This window comes from Mauremys reevesii, linkage group 1, assembly GCF_016161935.1.
Source record: "Mauremys reevesii isolate NIE-2019 linkage group 1, ASM1616193v1, whole genome shotgun sequence".
Taxonomy (NCBI): Eukaryota; Metazoa; Chordata; order Testudines; family Geoemydidae; genus Mauremys; species Mauremys reevesii.
This window is the reverse complement of record NC_052623.1, coordinates 192,578,598-192,594,309: the sequence shown is the minus strand read 5'-3', so window position 1 is coordinate 192,594,309 and position 15,712 is coordinate 192,578,598. Positions and strand designations below refer to the sequence as shown.

At 40.2% G+C, this 15,712-nt stretch overlaps 1 long non-coding RNA gene across 1 annotated transcript; it reads right to left on the bottom strand.

Annotated features, from left to right (window-relative positions):
- Window positions 1-593: 593 nt before the first annotated feature.
- Window positions 594-9,004, bottom strand: LOC120386149. Its single transcript, XR_005589558.1, has 3 exons — window positions 8,757-9,004; window positions 8,010-8,132; window positions 594-720 (listed from the first exon to the last, which is right to left on the bottom strand). It is a non-coding gene; the product is annotated as an uncharacterized LOC120386149 (long non-coding RNA).
- Between the last annotated feature and the right edge of the window lie 6,708 nt (window positions 9,005-15,712).

Genomic DNA, 15,712 nt, shown 5'->3' with positions numbered 1-15,712 from the left:
TATGTAATTGGAAGGCAGGAAAACTATAACAAAAAATTCAGTTTTATTTCCTCCAAATAACAAAATGAATCTCCATTCATATAATCCACTAGCTCAAAAGAGCAGTTAGAGGTCTTTTGATCTTTGGTGTTTAAAAGTTCTTTCGGTTCCCTAATGATTCCTAGTAGTAGGAATCAATCTCTTGGAGACGGATTTCTGAAAGCTGTTCTTAGCATTCCTTCTTCAACATGCAAAATTCTTTACCAACCAGAAATTAATCACAAATCTTTTCAGACATTCTACAGATATTAAATTGCTTGCTTATTATTACTGTAAAAGCAATGTTCTTCCCTACCCAGTTCTGCTGCATGAATAACCTTTCATGCAAAATTCTTTCTGGAACATTCCGAATGATCTCAGGATTCCACATTGAGCCCCACCCCTCTGCCCTGCTGTGATGCAACATACTCTGCTGCTGTCACTCATGAGCATCCAAGAGCAGCATGTGATATGACACCCCTTCCCCCATACCCTCTACCCCTTTGCCGCCCCTTCTCCTCAAGACCCTGCCCCCCACTTGCTCATCTCCACTCCTCCCCTCCCCACCACTAGCCCTTGTGAGATGGCTTGAGGCTGTGGATGCAGGTAAAAGACGGCTCACGGACTATAGGTTGGATCGCAGGTTGATTCTGGCAGATGTGGATTGGATGCAAATCCACATTTTTGTATTCGTGCAGTGCTCTAGAAATAATTAGGTGGACACAGTATCACTGTGTTGTTCACATCGACTGTTGCTGCCTTTCAGAAGCCATCCCACAGTGCCCCACACTGACAGTTAAATTGGTGCAAGCGCTTCTGGTGAGGACAAGCACCGCCAACACAAGGAATTTCGTGTGGACATGCAAAACCAGTTTAAATACTGCAGTGGCATTATGTCAGTGTAACTTAGGTCGACTTAATTTTGTAGTGTAGACGTGCCCTCAGTCTCTGATGTTGAAGCTGTTCCACTATGGATAAATAATGAGTGATTGGCACAGGAAAACTGAACATGGGTCTTCCACCTAACAGGTGGGTGCCCTAACCACTGGACTACAGAATCCCTCTCTTGTTCTCTCTGGCCCAATAAATAATTTAATCAATGGAACAGTCAGTGCTTAAGTATTACTTAATCACGCCTGCCATAGTCACTCTATTATTTATCCACAGTGGAACAGATTCAACAGGAGAGTTTGAAGGAGCCTCACAATGGAATATCTCATAGCTCAGTGTGTAGATCATCTCTTTGAGTGGTGAGAGACTCCTTTTCCCCCCTCTAATAGAGAGGGGGATTGAACCTGGATCTCACACATCTCATGCTAATCATTGGGCTAAACGTTATAAAGTGAACACCTCCTCTGGTGGCCATATTTTGAATTGGACCCAATCTAATAGGCAGCCTCTGAGAATGCCTACCAGATTGGGCCCCACACATGAGATTTAGGTGGCCAAATGTCTGTTGTCACTCTGTTCATGGATTGCTCTGGAGCTTAGGCAGGAGATAGGCATCCTGGCACCTAGAATGGGGCAACAATGTGTGTTCTCAGAAGCAGAAATATAGGTGCCTAGGGAAGTTTTACCCTGACAGAGCTTAGGCACCTACAAGGTTCATCAGGATTTTTGTGGCTCACAATGGAGCCAAAATATGAGTTAGGCATCTAATCCAAGGTTTAGGTGCCTAACTCTGGGGTTTAGGTACTTAACTACTTTTATAGAGCCTATCCTTAGTGCTTTAGATGTCTTAAAAATCTTCTGGGAAAATACAGAGGATTACAATTTCCCTCCTTAAAAAAAAGCATTCCTGAACTGTATTTCAACATTGTAGGTATGTTTACATTTTTCTTATGGCTGCTTTGTGGATTTTCTTTTTTCCCCTTTAAATGTATTTTTGTTCAGTTTTTTTAATTCCTTTACAAAGAGATTGTGAACCAGATCCTCCTCTGGTACATATCAGCATAGCCGAACTGAATTAAATGGAGTGATAGGGACATTTGCTAACTGAGGAACTGGCCCTGTTTCTCTAATTAGAAATGGATACCCCTTCAGGAACTGAAGAACTGTAGAACTGAACAGAAAACAACCTTTCTATATTTTTAACTAACTTCAATAGAAAATTATATGGCTGGTACAAAATTCTATAGAATTGGGGGAGGGGGAACCAATAGGAAGAATTGGTCCATTACATTAGATAGTTTTTTAGACTAATTTCCAAATACTTTTGTCTAGTATATTGGCCCATTGGTCCTTCATAGGTATCCCTAACACACAGTTTCTAAAATGGTCTTGGTGGTACAAGGTTATCTCACTGCCCCTTGTGTCTGGTTTCAAGTTTATAGGATTGGGGTGTAAAGACATATACATAGATAACTTTATACACAAAAGTAGTGTCACTGAGTTCAAGTCTTTTCAGGAGCATGGCCTGAAGTACTATATGCCACTGAGCGCTATTGAATGTGAAGTCTATCTGTTCACCAATGTAGAAAATAACCCAGGTTTGGCTTTCCTTTACACACCCTTTTCACAAGCTTTACAATTCAATTCATAGTTGTGGTACATCAGTTAAATAAAATCTACTTCATAAAAGTTCAGTTTTTCAGAAAGATACCACTAGTCTGGAGATATTCCTGCCAGTGGTATGTGCCTTGGAAATGACCCTGTTTGTAGAAAATCATATGGTATAGAGGAATCCACATGGGCAATAGATACCAGTAAGATTACAGCAAAGTCCTCTGAACATTTTGAAGAAGCCGTTCTATTGGTTTATCTGTTGCACAGTACTTCAGTGGTCTCTCAAGGAAAGGCACAGCCCCCACTATCATTGTCACTAGGCACTCAAGATAGGAATTCAGACATTCTCTCAGCTATAGATGAATTGTCACCATGAAGTAATGTATGAAGCTGACAAGTTTTAAACCATCTGCACATAAGTTGATATTGGCAATTGTGTACTATACGTCAGAACTGAAAATTAACAGGGCCTATGGTGCCCTGATTAGCAAAGGTAAAAATACATATGAGGAGATTACCATCAGTACATGTAAACTATCTTCCCTACAGATAATCATTTTTCCCTTCCTCAGTTACAGGATATTTCAAAGGTAGAAACTTTATTCGATGAGGGGGTCATTTCTCTCACTCCTGATTAAGCCGCTGCCAATATGTGTTATAATTCTGACCTGACTATGTTGCTGCTGAATTCATGCAATAGTGAATTAATTGAGTAGAACTATACTGCATGAAACAATTTCTAAAGGCTTAAAATTATGTTGTCTATAACATAGTCAAAACTGAAACGTTAATGATATTGAATGGCATTGTAAAAATATCTGGGGTTTTAATGTGGTGTTTTACTGTTTTCCTACCTGCTTTGATGTGTAATTTTATTATTAAAGTATCTGGTGGAGTAGAATATTGTAGTTAAGATGCTGCTTGTTCTTAGAAATCCTACTGCTAGAGTAGAAATCCATCAGTTCATGAAAATGAAATTGTGTGTATATATTATAAAATGTCATTAAATATAGTAGTTGCAAATAAATGTTAATTATATCCGCATTGGTATTGGTATCCCATTGGCTGCGATTCGCTGCTCCAGGCCAATGGGAGCTGCTGGAAGCAGCAGCCAGTACGTCCCTCGGCCCGCGATGCTTCCAGCAGCTCCCATTGGCCTGGAGCAGCGAACACAGCCAGTGGGAGCCACGATCAGCCAGACCTGCAGACATGGCAGGAAAACAAATGGGCCCGGCCCACTAGGGGCTTTCCCTACACAAGCAGCAGAACAAGTTTGGGAAACACTGGTCTAGATGAAAACATGTTCTACCATACACTTAGGCCCAGAACTCCACATCAGGATGAGCCATGCTTAGTACAGAAACTAAGGGAAGGCAAAGGAAGCTTACAACCACCTTTAATTCTAGGTGCAGCTGGGAGTTGCTATGGCCCTCAGTGAAAGCAAGAGCAGCCTTGCCTCAGGGTTCTTCTAACATACATCAGCTTGTCATAGCTCCTAATGGCTGTTACATTCCCTAGGGAACTGCCAAAGCACCAAATGCTCCAGGCGTGTCCCTCCTGCTGCCATAACTGCCCCACAGCCCCAACATGCTTGCACTGCTTCTAGAACTGGTGATGGTAGAGAGTCAGCTATGCCAGCTCTACAGCACGCAGGGATTCCTTTATACAAGAAGATTCTTTGGCTACCCTAGAAGGGGAATTTTATGTATCCAGAGCTAAAGATCTGCTCCTTAAACTACAATATTTTGATCAAAATAAAAGAACCCTTTTCTTACATTCCCATGACAAAGGAGAAATGGCAGCTGGAGCACTTAACAGGAAAAGGAAAAAAAGTGAATGGGGTATTTTAAATGTTTTAATGGCTTTTAATTTAAAATGTATACACGTTATCATGAATAAATAAACAGTCTGTATGGTTTTTAAAAGCTGCACGGTAAAACAAAATTATGTTGGTATGTATGTGGGTCATTAGATTTGCAAAACCATCTTCGGTTTGAGAAATTCTTCTGATGCTAATCTGAAAGTTATCCTCCCTAGAAAGATAAGTGCAGTGATGTGTCCACTCAGCTGTGTGGGCTGATCTGAAGCCCATCGACATTCATGGAGGCACTCACATCAACATCAATGGGCTTTAGATCAGCTCCGCTCTGTACTACTCTTGCGGGATAATGGCCTATAGGCCACATTCGGCTCTCAGTTCCACGCGAGTAAATTGAAGTAACTCCACTGAAGCCAATGGAGCTGTTCAAGACTTAAACAAGTATAATAGCTAACAGAATCTGGTCCATTTGATTCTATTACGTGTCTCAACACAACAAAAGGGTCTGACTCCAATCTAATTTACATTGGTTTTACACCATTGTTAATCTAAGGATTTCAGTGGGTTTCTATTTGATAGACACTAGCATCGAAGGAATCAGAATAAAATTGTAGGTATGCTGGGTCAAATTCAGCCTTTGTTTAACCCCAGTATTTGGCCCATTAACTGATACACATACACACACATTGGAGTGTATTATACATAGTTGCAGAGTGTGTTGCTGTAACAGGGTGCTGGCTAGGAGAAACAAGCCAGGCCCCTGTTAGCCCTGTTCCAGGGGAAGAAGGGTAGTAGTTGGGCTGGCTGGGGGGCCATGCCCTAATTACCAGAGTGGGTCCACCTGCAGGCCTGGGTAGCCAGCCTGCCCTATAAAGCTGGCTAAGAGAGAGGAAGCAGGGGGAGACAGGAAAGGGAGGAGCGTGGGCTCTAGAGCCTTGCTGGCTGGGAAGTTAGCAGTCTCCAAGAGTGTTGGTCTCTGTGTAAATAGCTGTAAATAATAGGTGGTGGGAACGGACACAAACAATAAAAGGACACAGGTGCTGCACTTCAGTTGGTCTCTGACTGTGTTTGTGGAGGGGCCGGGAGAAGGCACCGCTGCAGTTGTATTATGCGATTCTGAGTTAATATCTACAATACAGGATCTCTCCCCATCTTCATTTTAATAGCCATCACGGACTTTTACTTTGTAACTCTCACTGGTTACCCATAACATCCACAATTTTTCAGTCACACTTCAAATTCTCTGTTTCAGATAAATTAATGGTGATCTAATTGGATACTTATAGTCAGTTAAATACTAATTGAAAGGCTTATTTGAGATACTCAGTGTAAAGTGTTATTAATTTTTCTAATTTAAAAAACAAACAAAGTATCAGGCATTTTGCAGAAGTCACTTTATAAACTGTATTGAGATTTTTCTTTCTGAAAAGACAACTTTATGGTATTCCTCTAGTGGCACAAGCCTGTTATTAGAGCACACCAGGTTTGAATTAAACATTAATTCTTTGACATTATACAGACAATTCCTGAACCAAAGATAGTAAAAAATACCCCATGATAAAAAAATTATCTAGGCAATTAAAACAATATTTTAAGGTTGCCTTTAAAGAGTTTATCTTTGTATATCAAATAAATCCTCACTTGATTTAAAATATTGAGGGTCTAATCCTATAGTCCTCATGCAAAATAATGTGAAAAAGGTAGCTTTTGATGCTTTATATAATTCAAGACAGTAAAACCATGCAAGTCTCATTGTCTTTTGGGGGTTGCTGTGTATGAAATAGGAAGTTTTGTATGGATCATATTCATACTGAAGTGACTTTTAGTTTGTACTGCCTTTCAGATGTTTTTACAGCATTTTAAATACGGTGGGTTTTGTTTTCTACTTTGTAGCAATGCTAATGAAGTGAAAAGTACTTTACAAAGCAAGAAGTAAAAAACTCCATATATTATATATGTCTCTTAAAATTGGGGTTGATTAAAAAAATTCCTTGAAGTCCCCAGATTTAACCTCAGAAGACCATATTCCACCTTGATGTAAAATAGGCAGAATTCTTTTGATTTTAATAGTATTGCACCCAACACTGATACCAGGGCTGAATTTGAAGTATAAGGTCTGAGGCTTATGCCACTTACATTACTTTTGCAACTGATGTATCTACACTGACTTAAATGGATTTTCCCTGATCTACAATAGTGAAATGAGAGGAGAATTTGGGCCTACATTTGTTGTGTGCATGTGTGTGCGGGGAGGGTGGGGGGGAGCGGAATGTTTTCAAATCATTTCATTATCTATTTCCTTGGAAAATACATTCTTTGGCAACAACTTTTAAGGTTTGAAAGATGCATACTTGTCTTCTGATGTGTATTATTTACATTTCTTACATGTTGTGAAGTACCCTGAAACTTGTGTATAGTATTGCAAACATCAATATAATCAGAGTTTGTGGCCTGGTATATCTTTAAGGCAAGACCAATAGCAACAGGTGATGTGAAGACAACTATAATAGCTATCTGCTCCCACGATAGCAATAGGAAGCGGGAGTCAGATTAGGTAGAATAGCAAGAGTCAGCATTGTTGTGGCAGTTTTAATGTGTTAAGACTTTTAGATTGCTTCGTTTGAAATTGCTCTGAAAGAACAGTTATGCAAGTGAATATTATGTGCAAATTGTGCCCAAAGCAATATTTTTCTTTTTCATTCAAATGCAACTGCACACAAGCTGAACTCACATGCCATTACCTTTCTTTTAGTACATTATGGTGCTTTATATTAGTAGATTTCAAAGTGCTTACAAAGGCTGTATCATCCCTATTTTACAGATGGAGAAACTGAGGCATGGAGCGGTGAAGTGTCTAATCTAAGGTCACTCAGCAAACCAGTGGCAGAGCCAGGAATAGAAGCCAGATCTCCTGATTCCTTGTCCAGTGTGCAAGCCACTAATCATTTATTAATGTTCTATTGAAGAAAACATGCTCTGATGATCCAGAATCTTAAACCTTTTTACTCCTTTTTCTCCTAATCTTTTCTTTCTTACATGCATTTTTAATCAGAAAATGTTATTCTGTTTACATTGTTTATACCCATATATTTATGTTTAGTAGTTAAACATACTTTGCATTCTACATATAAAAAGTTATTTAAAAAATAGTGAAATGGACCCTCCAATCCGGATAGGTCCACAGGGACAGCTAGTGCACAGCAAGCTAGCGCAGATAGATTCACACCCAACTTGCCACAAACTAAATTGTTCATGTAGCTGCAGAGAAGCCTTCAGCTGCATCTGGTTGCCCATGTCCCCTATGTGGACATTCTCATAACTAGGGATGGCCAGAGCACAGTAGTATCCCAGCCACACCCTTTCTTGTCTGAGAATTCCCTCACTCTAGCAGCCAGAAGGTAAATTGGCACAGAGCTTCTACACCAATTTTATGTTACCCAATGAATCAACCTACATGGGGGGAATCCTTAAGGATGAGTTAGCAAAGGGCCATAAAATTGACCTATGCCAAAGTAGTGTAAAGGGGCCACAATGGGACAATAATCTGGCTCATTTGACTTCAGTGGAGTTATTCTAGAGTCACACTAGTGTAGTGAGATCAAATTCTGGCCCATTGCCTTAAATGTCAGTAGAACAGATAATCAAAGAGTATAATAAATTTGAGTACCTGGAACTTTATGCTTGTCGAAGGGTCCCTCTGCTCTGTCACCTCTTATAATCTTTCCTCTCTTTGGCTATTTCCTTTTCTCCCTGGGCTGCTCCCATTTTTGCTGCTCCATAGCCATGTTGTCTGTATAATGGGAATTTCAACGCGAAATTTACTAAGTTAGCTAATTTCAGTTTGCCTCACAGCACAGCTGGGTTCTGCTCCTGTCTCCTACAACTAGCTCTGAGAAAGAGAAATTTGCTAATATATTACAAGAAACCCACTCTCTGAAGAGGGAAGGACAGGATATTTATTCCAGGTATTGCTCCAATTCTCAGATAAATCTGAGAAATGTTAAAACTCCTGTTGACTTTAATGGGGCCAGGATGTCACCTAATGTCTTTGAGAAGAATGCTCCATTTTCCAGCAGAGCATTCTGGACCTCACAGATGGATTATTTTTTTCCCCCTTGGACTATATCTAGTGGCTATGAAGTACCTGACATTTCTGACAGAAGAATAGCAGTACCATTTCAGAGCACTTTATTTTGACTCCCAGTGTTTCCAAGCAGTCACAGCACTGTATATATACAGAATGGGACTACTGGTTTGCTTTAACAAGAACAGACTGGGAAGTGTAAATGAAGGTGTTCTCTGAATGGCACCCATGGCATGGGATGGCTCTGCAGGCACCCTACCTCAGGTTCCTTTCGGGGTCTTTGTAATAACTGACTCAGAAAACAGACTCCTTAGAATAAGATTTCCTTACATGAGATTTCATTTATGGAGTCTTTTACCAGCTGAAGACCCTGTAGTCCCACAACTCAATCCTGACTTTGTGATAATCCAAACAAGATTCTACTCCTTGACACAGGAGTCCCACAGCTCTCCTGATTTCAGCCTTTCTTGGGCTCTTTTCATTCTTTTTCTCTCTCTGCCACCTCCTGGGTTCCTTTGAGGGTATTCCCTGATCTCTACTGAACAGAGAATTTCCAGTCAGACTAGCTTCTCTGGAGTCTTTCCTTTTCCCTCTACAGTCACATGTATCCCCTTTCCAAACTGCTCTGAGCCTCTCTTTATAGGAGTTCTATCCCCAGTCCCAGCTGGGATTGATAGCTCCAATTAAGTTGGGCCCAGGTGGACTCAGTTGAGCTAAACTGATCCTTACTGATAGGCATCTAGTTAGTCAGAAGAGGACTGGCCCTGTTCCCTCTTAAAGGGAACAGGCACCCTGTGACAGGAAACAACCATTTGTTTATGCCACTACCAGGATGTTGGAGGGCTCACTAGAATTAATCTTTCTTGGAGTCTCAGCTTATTCATTAATGAGAAATAGAGTAAACCAGAGCCCTCCTAGACATGGGTCATCTGAAAGCCTCTCTTCAAAGAAATAATCAGTGAGATGCTGGGTAGGCAAATAACATTTAGCAGAATAAGCAGATTTCAGAAAGGCTCATCCTGCAGATTTCAGCCCTTTGAGTGCAGCATATTATGACAACCAGGGCACACCTTTACATGCCTGAGGATTACTCAGTGGAGTATTCAGTGGAGGTGTCCATATTCACATAGAGATTCTCTGACTGCCTTTGGCAACTTCACCTTGCTTACTTCTAAAGGTTGTTTTTAGAGAAAAGCATATTGAGTAACAGACTTGACCTTGACTATACTGTCAAGGTTTCAGGGCAGCTACACCAGTATGCCCCCTCTTTGGTCCCTCCAGGGCACACTCTTAAAGTTTTTGGCTCCCAGCCATCACCTCTCTGGGGTGGAGACCCACATCTCATTCGCACCTCACTGGGGGTTTAAGGCTGCACAGTTCCCAGATTTAGAATGTGATATCCCCAGCAAGCCAGACTGCCTAAATGGGCCAGTGCCTGTGCTCTCCATACTTTCCAAAAGCTATGACTAGTATACAATAGTTCCTTCTAAGCAAGCAGGTTTATTCTTAAGGTAAAAGCAATATAGAGAAAACGTATTAAAAACAATAAGAGAACCTACACTCATGCTAGAAAGCTTACCAGGGCTTGAGTACATTTTAACCCGTCACGTCCTTTAGTTTTCTTTGTGTTTACAAATTCATGCATCTTTGATCCAGAGTCAGCACCCCAACTGGGCAGATCAGACATTTCTTCATACAGCTTGGGTCTTTGATCTTGGCCTTCTATAAAAGGTAATCACTAGAAAATGACCCTCGGCCAGAACATCCCTTGGCTCGCGCCGCTTCCTGCCTCCCGCATTGGCCTGGGACCGCGAACCAAGGCTGGGTGTTTGCATAACCAGACTTGGGTAAATTGCATTGCCCTCTTCCTGGGGATTCCCCAGAAAATCCACTTGCCGCTTTTTGTCCCCGAACTCCCTACTTGTCTGGCAAATTGTAGGACTTGTATCGCTCACATTTCCCCTCTAGAGAGGTTACATGTAGGAACTTTACACTTCTTAAGCACTAAGGGGGTAGGAAGACCGCCCCCGAATTTAGAGCGGCTGAAGTGGTTTCCACCCCCCCATACTCGGTCAGGAGACACACTGATTAAGCGCCGACCAGATGTTTACCTTTGGAACACGCTATGCACAAAGCACCAATTACCAGAAAGGGCAAGTAGTTGGACTGAGGTTGCACATGCGCATAATAGGATGATTTATGTAACCAATTATAATAAAAGGACGTGGAAAACCCCCGTTCGGGGCGCTCCACTGAAACAGATTGACTGACTTGGCTTCGTTATTTGCAACAGTTACATACAAGCCTGGCCCACAATAACGCATACACTTAATAGAATAAGGTCCTTCAAGTTTATTGCAGGAAAATGCCATGTCACACATGCCTCCCCTTTGGGTTAATACAACCTCTTTTTCAACAACATGGCTGTAAAGTAAGCAAGTCACATGTACTTACCTGCTTTCTTCTGAGGGATATAAGAGGTAGCATCTTTTTTGATCTAACTTATACTCTTCTTGAAACAAAGGGATATAAATTGTACTGCTTTTGTTAGCTGTGGGCCATGTATCAGAGAGGAGATTCTGGTACAGAGAGCTGAAGTCTCTCCCACGTATATCCCATATCAAGTGATTAAAATTTCCATTTGCATCATTCTGGCCACAGGCAAGGTAAAAGAATAGAGATGTGTAATGGAGCAAACATAATGCAAAATGACTGATATACCCTGATTCTTCACAGTGCACTGCCTTCCAATAAGAAGTATTTAAATGCTATTTTACTTGGAAAAAGCAATGAAATAAAGCATCATCCTCCCTTTCCCCTCCCTCCCATATACATATCTTAATACATTGGTTTGAGTAGGAGAAAAAGCTAGATGCTGGGGGAAATAAATGGCAAGAGTGTGACTAATGGATTTTATTCACTTCCTTGTGCTTTTGGTGCCATATCTGATAAACCTTAAAAAGAACCTGATTTTTAGAGAGTGGGTGCTCAGCACTATCTGAAAAATCAGACCCTGTTAAGATGTGTCAAGTTGGGCAAGCAAGATCACTAGTCACTTTTGAAAATATATGTCCTGACTTCTTATATAGAGTGATCGCTTCAGGATATCTGTGATCTAAATCACCAATCCTAGACAAGTGTTGGGAGTAGCAGAACTTGACTGGTAAATATTTAGGTTCAAATCCTGAGGTGCTTACTCTGATTTTACTCTGTCCTTATTCAGGACAGTCTTTCACTGAGTTAAATTTAAATGTGCTTAAATGATGACTGTATAAGAACCAAGTTAGAGACCTCAGGATTTAGCCCTCCTTTGATTCAGCATGGTAGATAAGAAGGTGCTTAACTTTAAGCATGAGTAGTCCCATTTATAAGGGACTGGGACAAAGGCAGTCTGGACTAGCAGTCCCAGCTGCACTGGTGTCCACAAGTCAAGGACTGCCAGAAGGCAGTAGTCAGCAAGCCAGGATCAATAGGCAAGAGTCAGGGTCAGTCAGGCTGGAGTCAGAGATCAAAGATAGTTACCAGGTCAGAATCAGGAGGCAAGAGTCAGGGTTAGAGACAAGTTGATATCAGAGACTAGAGATCAGAAAGCAAGATGGGGGTCTTACATTGCAACAAGTCAGAAGCCTGTATGGCTCTCCAGACAACTTTCTGGAGCATCCTCCATGGTTAAATAGTGGGCATGGGCCAATCGGCTGGCCACAGGGTGCTGTCACTCTGGAACCTTTGAGGTGGTGCTTCCTGCAACGCCAAATCTCTGCAGTGCCAGTGCTCCTTTGATTTAGTTCTACATAAACACCAGCAGAGGTGTGAGCACATCAGCTGTCCCAGGCACCACGGCTTCAGTTTCTACTCCCATAGATCCTTACATCCTTACTGTCAATGGAACTATTTGTGTGTTTAAAAGTTTCTTGCTTCTACCTATGTTTGTTGAACTAAGGTTTGGGTCTTTTTAAAAAAAAAATACATTTTTTAAAGATTTGTGGGGAGAAGGCAGGAAAGCTCCCTTTTCTTTTAGAGGTCCCTACGTTCAGCTTTTGGGTGGTACAAAAGAGAAAAATCCACCCCGTGCTAGAAGTCAGCCAAAAGGGAGGCTAAAATAAACTAGGATATAAAAATTTGAAGGTTTTATAGATCATGTCAAAATGTTTTGGCCTTACTTATAGGAAACTCCTCTGAGAACTTATACTAATATCTTTGTTCAGTGTAGAAAAGAGGATAGAATCAAATCAACTGACAATACTGAACACAATAAGAATTTTGCCAAGTGCTAACAGTAATGTGCAAAATTGTTTTTAAAAACTCAGTTAATTAAGCCATTGAATAATAGAACTTTTGTGTTTCTGTAACTCAATAACATTTTCATTTAAAATATTTATTAAGCATCCTTTGTGTTCATTTGCAGTCAAGGATTTCAAAGAAAATGACAATGGTAATGTTCTCTCTAAATGATCTTTGCCTGTTATGACTTACTGTAGGCTCTCTTACTCATCTGCTTACAATAAGGCCAGTTTCAATGAATGTAATAAAAAGAAATGATATGGGATCTATTCTCATCCTCCAGTGATATTTCTTTTCCCTAGACTATAACATCAAGACTTCAGAAAATGCAACTGTCTGCTCATTTTTATGTGGTGACTACTATCATAGTCATTTTAACACACTCACATTATTTACCATCTGTTCTTTGTTTAGCCAAAATAGATTTTCTACATAGTTCATTTGGACACTTGAGACAAATAAGCTATTTATTCCCGTCACTTTAATGTTTCAGCTACTAGAATATTAAAAAGAAAGTATTTTTCACATGAAAATGTGTTCTCAGATATTCTCTAATGTAATATATTTTTGAATAATGGTACTTTGCTTTATTGCCCTCTCTAAAAAAAGGAATTACTTATGTTCCTTGCTCTTTTTCAAGGTCTTATATCATGATGTAAGAGCTTTAAAGACACTCAGTATTGTGTTTCAAAATTAACTCTGACAAACACCTTTTCAGTTGACAGGTATCTTAGAAATGGTTACTTCAGAAGAGAAACTGTCTACAGCTAGCTATTAAAAGCATTAACAGGAAAAATATGACTAACGTAACACTTCCTACAACATATGAAGGTGCAGCACTGTATGGTTTACATTTGAAACTATGGGCCAACCCTTTTATAAAGCCATATCCAAGCTGTGAATAGTGGAATAAAAGCGGTATAAATAAGAAAGTTCTACTCTGTGGCCATTTCATTTCTGGAAGATCCATCTTGTTATTTTTTTTCCAATGGCACATAGAGGTTCAAGTGATGATCAGAGCAGCATGGTGTTAGATGCTGTACGAACATGTAATTCAGGACAGTTCCTTTCCTGAAGAACGTACAGTCTAAATAGAAAAGAAAGACAAAGGGTAGGAGAAAGCAAATATGATCATCTCTGTTTTAGAGAGTGGGAATTATAGCACAAAGTAGTGACTTGCTCAAGGTCCCACAGGAAGTTTACAACACATCAAGGAATTGAATCCAGATCCCCTGTCCAGTGTCTGAACTAACTTTCTTTATAGGTTAGGTATTCCTTTCCAGAAAAGTATAAATTCTGGACAAATTAAGTTTGTTGCTGGGTTTAAATGCATTGTGAATTGATAAATTCACATTCATTGAACCTACAGTTAGTTTTTTCTTATTCATTATAAAATACGAGATCATCATGACAACAAATTCCTGAAAAAAATATTGCATTATTTCCTTACTCCAGCACATCTCCACCCAAGCCTATGTGATGTTTTGTCATTTATTCTAAACAGAACATTATTTTTCATCCGTGTTTTATTATTTAGCAGGGTGTAGTTTGCACTCATCTGTAATATGTGACACAGAAATATACAATGGATCATTTTGTGGTAATTGAGCATGCTGGTTAGCCATCATATATGGATTCCAGATCTTACACTGAAATGTACATACACTCAATGTATCCTGAAAGATCAATATCCCCTGGTACAATATTAGTTACAATGCAAACACAAAATAGCAGACAAAGGTCTGACAGCTTTGTCATTTTTGAGGTGCAGATTGCCCTGATTTCCATCCGATACGATCTTTTGATAGCTTTAGAGTTATGACACACACATTAAACAGGGAAAAGTGTTTCATGTTTATGTACAGCATCTTGTGCCTTGCACATGATTTTATTATAAGAAATAAATAAAATGTGTGCCATCACTGAAAGTCACATTTCATCCATAAACATATCTTGCTATTTAATTTCCTTTTTTATATAAATTAAATTATTTGCATAGTTGTTAAAATTATGCCTGGACAATGCTGTGGTGCACAAGGTAGGGTGGGAGGTGTGGGGAAAGGTGCAAGAAGCTTTTCCTGCATACACCACTTATACAGCAACCCAGCACAGACATACAGACTGATCAATGGAAAGTCTCATTCATATCAATGGGTTTTGGGTCAGGTCACACTCCTAGAGCTCACACAAACCCAGGGGCTGTGCCCTGCTAACACTCCCAGAGGAGTTCCAAAGCAGAGAAGGAAGAGGCAGGGCCATGCCCTACCCCTTGGCAGTTGCAGAAGGGAGGCAGCACCTGTCTTGGGGATGGTGCAGCAGACTCCTCCTCCTGTGCAATTCCTGTGGGAATTAAGGAAGGGGCTGTGGTTCTCTGAGACATAGTCCCTTCCAGAGCACCTCCTCCTGCTGGAGAGAACCTGCACACCACCCCTAATGCAAGGTTATGGCTATCATGAGCAATTGATCCCTTTGTTAAAAATGAATGCATTCCTTTTACATCTACAACAATGAGCGATCACTTGGAATTATGGAATGTTGTTAACCACTATTTATTGATGACACTGTAGATGTTTGTTAGGGCCAAATTCAGACATAGGGTAAGCAGGTGCCACTAGACTTTTAGCAGAGTTGCACATTTTTACCCAGAGTCTAAGTTTTGCCCCTAATGTTTGGGGATTTGAGCCCTGGATATGAATTACTCACACTCACATTTCCTTTCTTGAGATATTAAAGCCTTGGTTCAGTAATTATTTAAATTTTGTCAGGTACCCATACAAAATAACTTTATTGAAGGAGGGATTTTTTTTTTTATTAGAATCTACCCAGGAGAGTTTTCCAGAAATATTTTTGTTGGCCTTTATCTTTATTTGTTTGTTTGTTTGTTTGTAACAGTACCCACTAAATGTAGCAGTGTTCCTGACAAACAAACAAAGACCCTGTCCAGGAGATCACAGGTTTTTTGAGGCTATATAGAGAGCAATACTGAAAATATGGCACTTATTACT